The sequence below is a fragment of the Onychostoma macrolepis genome, chromosome 18 (genome assembly GCF_012432095.1).
Source record: "Onychostoma macrolepis isolate SWU-2019 chromosome 18, ASM1243209v1, whole genome shotgun sequence".
Taxonomy (NCBI): domain Eukaryota; kingdom Metazoa; phylum Chordata; class Actinopteri; order Cypriniformes; family Cyprinidae; genus Onychostoma; species Onychostoma macrolepis.
This window is the reverse complement of record NC_081172.1, coordinates 34021464-34025099: the sequence shown is the minus strand read 5'-3', so window position 1 is coordinate 34025099 and position 3636 is coordinate 34021464.

The following is a 3636-nucleotide window of genomic DNA, read 5'->3' as shown; positions in this document are numbered from 1 at the left end:
CACTGCGCTCGACTCCAGGATGTGTTTATTATAACAATATATATCAATATATAAGAGATTCGATATTGAGTGTATGCTATGGCAAGCCGTTTTAACATTTAATCTATAAGCTGTACTAGTATCTATTTTCATATTAGTAGTATAGGTAAAGCCCCGTTCACACCAAGAACAATAACTATAAACACGAACAATAATCTGCAGCTTCAGGAGCATCTGAATCAGGGGGCTTTTTTCAGGGTTCACTTCATGGTTTTTAAGGGCTTTAAAATGGTAAGAGTTGGGGTCGCTCATTTTTAGGTGTTTCCAAAATTTGATGGCTGGTTTCTCAGTGTGCATGAGTAGAGGGAACTGGCCTGATTCTGCCCTGCATGCGTTGTTCGGTGTGTTCCTCTGTACTCTGAGGATGCTCTTACACAACTCAGCATGCAGGGCTTCAGTCGGGTTTTTGTCCCATTTTTCAAATTCGTGATTTAGGAGAGGACCCCACACTTCACTGCCATATAATGCAATGGGTTCTATGACTGATTGGAATATTTTGAGCCAGATTCGAATTGATATTTCAATTTGGATAGATTTTTTGATGGCATAAAAGGCCCTTCTTGCTGAAAACTCTGGATTCAAACGCTTTGTAAATCTCAGATGTGATGTGTGTTAATGGATTCTAATCACCGGTGAATTTTGCACGCACAGTTAGCATAGTCCTGCATTAGCTACATTAGCAACATTACAGACACACACACACACACACACACACGTCTCCACACACAGACTGTGTTCACTCACACACACACACGTCTCCACACACAGACTGTGTTCACTCACACACACACACACACACACACACACACACACACACACACACACACGTCTCCACACACAGACTGTGCTCACTCACACACACACACACACACACACACACACACACACACACCGTCTCCACACAGACTGTGTTCACTCACACACACACACACACACACACACACACACACACACACGTCTCCACACACAGACTGTGTTCACTCACACACACACACACACACACACACACACACACACACACACACGTCTCCACACACAGACTGTGTTCACTCACTCACACACACACACACACACACACACACACACACACACACACACACACACACACACGTCTCCACACAGACTGTGTTCACTCACACACACACACACACACACACACACACACACACACACACACACACACACACGTCTCCACACACAGACTGTGTTCACACACACACACACACACACACACACACACACACACACACACACACACACACACACACACACACACGTCTCCACACACAGACTGTGTTCACTCACACACACACACACACACACACACACACACACACACACGTCTCACACACAGACTGTGTTCACTCACACACACACACACACACACACACACACACACACACACACGTCTCACACACAGACTGTGTTCACTCACACACACACACACACACACACACACACACCGTCTCCACACACAGACTGTGTTCACTCACACACACACACACACACACACACACACACACACACACACACACACACACACGTCTCCACACACAGACTGTGTTCACTCACACACACACACACACACACACACACACACACACACGTCTCCACACACAGACTGTGTTCACCACACACACACACACACACACACACACACACACACACACACACACACACACGTCTCCGCACACAGACTGTGTTCACTCACACACACACACACACACACACACACACACACGTCTCCACACAGACTGTGTTCACTCACACACACACACACACACACACACACACACACACACACACACACACACACACACACACACACACACACACGTCTCCACACAGACTGTGTTCACACACACACACACACACACACACACACACACACACACACACACACACACGTCTCCACACACAGACTGTGTTCACTCACACACACACACACACACACACACACACACACACACACACACACACACACACACACACACGTCCACACACAGACTGTGTTCACACACACACACACACACACACACACACGTCTCCACACACAGACTGTGTTCACTCACACACACACACACACACACACACACACACACACACACACACACACACACACACACACACACACACACACACACACACACACACGTCTCCACACACAGACTGTGTTCACTCACACACACACACACACACACACACACACACGTCTCCACACACAGACTGTGTTCACTCACACACACACACACACACACACACACACACGTCTCCACACAGACTGTGTTCACTCACACACACACACACACACACACACGTCTCCACACACAGACTGTGTTCACACACACACACACACACACACACACACACGTCTCCACACAGACTGTGTTCACACACACACACACACACACACACACACACACACACACACACACACACACACACACACACACACACACACACACACACGTCTCCACACACAGACTGTGTTCACACACACACACACACACACACACACACGTCTCCACACACAGACTGTGTTCACTCACACACACACACACACACACACACACACACACACACACACACACGTCTCCACACACAGACTGTGTTCACTCACACACACACACACACACACACACACACACACACACACAGACTGTGTTCACACACACACACACACACACACACACACACACACACACACGTCTCCACACACAGACTGTGTTCACTCACACACACACACACACACACACACACACACACACACGTCTCCACACACAGACTGTGGTCACTCAGACGATACTTCGTCAGCAGCTTTCTCTGACCATACTCTTTAATACTGCTCAGGTATGGCGCTAATTTATAATCAGATTTTATTCTGTGGAAGTAAGTTAATTTCTTTACTTGAGTTACTTTTCGCTGCCAATCATGAATGTATTGTTCCTGGGTTATTTTTTCTGTTTCTTTAATTTTTGAATTCTTTAACTGAATTGTGGAATTGAGTTGATGTTTTTCCACTAAATAGTGAAAGGGGTCAGTCTCTGGGTGTTTCTGCCGATAAGTGAAAGCACTGTGGTGGCAGCTATCTGTCGGCGTCTGAAAGATGGATCCAGAACTTCGCTGCTCTTCTGGATCTCAGAGAGCAGAGGAATCTGCCCAGTTCTGCCCTGCAGCCGAGATTCGGGGCGTTTCTGTGAATTCCCAGGATGCTTTTGCAGAATTCAAGGTGGAAAATTTCAACAGGGTTTTTGTCCCATGATTCATAGTTTAATTTAAATTTGGGGCCCCAGATTTCACATCCATAGAGGAGAATGGGTTTGATGATGCTATCGAAGATTTTCAGCCACAGTTTAATGGGTGGGTTGAATCTGAACAGGGGTCGTCTTATACTGTAAAAAGCCCTGCGTGCCTTATCCGTCAGATCTTTGATTGCAGTATTGAGCCGTCCAGAGGCTGAGATCGTCAGACCCAAATAATTATAACAGGTGACGTGATTAAGAATTGTTCCACCGATTGTGAACTCTCTCTTTCTCTCAATTCAATTCAATTCAATTCAATTCAATTCAATTCAATTCAATTAAATTCAATTAAATT